Raw genomic sequence first — 351 nt, 5'->3', positions numbered from 1 at the left:
ATACATAACATATAATTTAATCACACACATGTATATATACAAAAAAAAAAAAAGAAAAATAAAAAAGTGCAGCTTATAAGGCCTAGCATATAAAGACTGTTTGGATGAGCATTTTACGGGGAAAAAATTCCAGTCACTTTACACATAGGACAGGAAAATCAACCAAATCTCAACTACATTCAAAACATTAGTAGCGAACTGGGTTCGAGTAAGCTAGAGTTATAACTCGCCAATGGATTTTTGGACTGGCAAATCAACAGGTTAGCTGGTTAGCACAGTAATTGTAATCTTTGAGGCTCTTGAGAAGCAAAGAAGGAAACTGTAAAAAGACAAGCATGCAAGCACAAAAAG

The sequence above is a fragment of the Elaeis guineensis genome, chromosome 1, assembly GCF_000442705.2.
Source record: "Elaeis guineensis isolate ETL-2024a chromosome 1, EG11, whole genome shotgun sequence".
Classification (NCBI taxonomy): domain Eukaryota; kingdom Viridiplantae; phylum Streptophyta; class Magnoliopsida; order Arecales; family Arecaceae; genus Elaeis; species Elaeis guineensis.
This window is presented reverse-complemented; position numbering follows the sequence as displayed.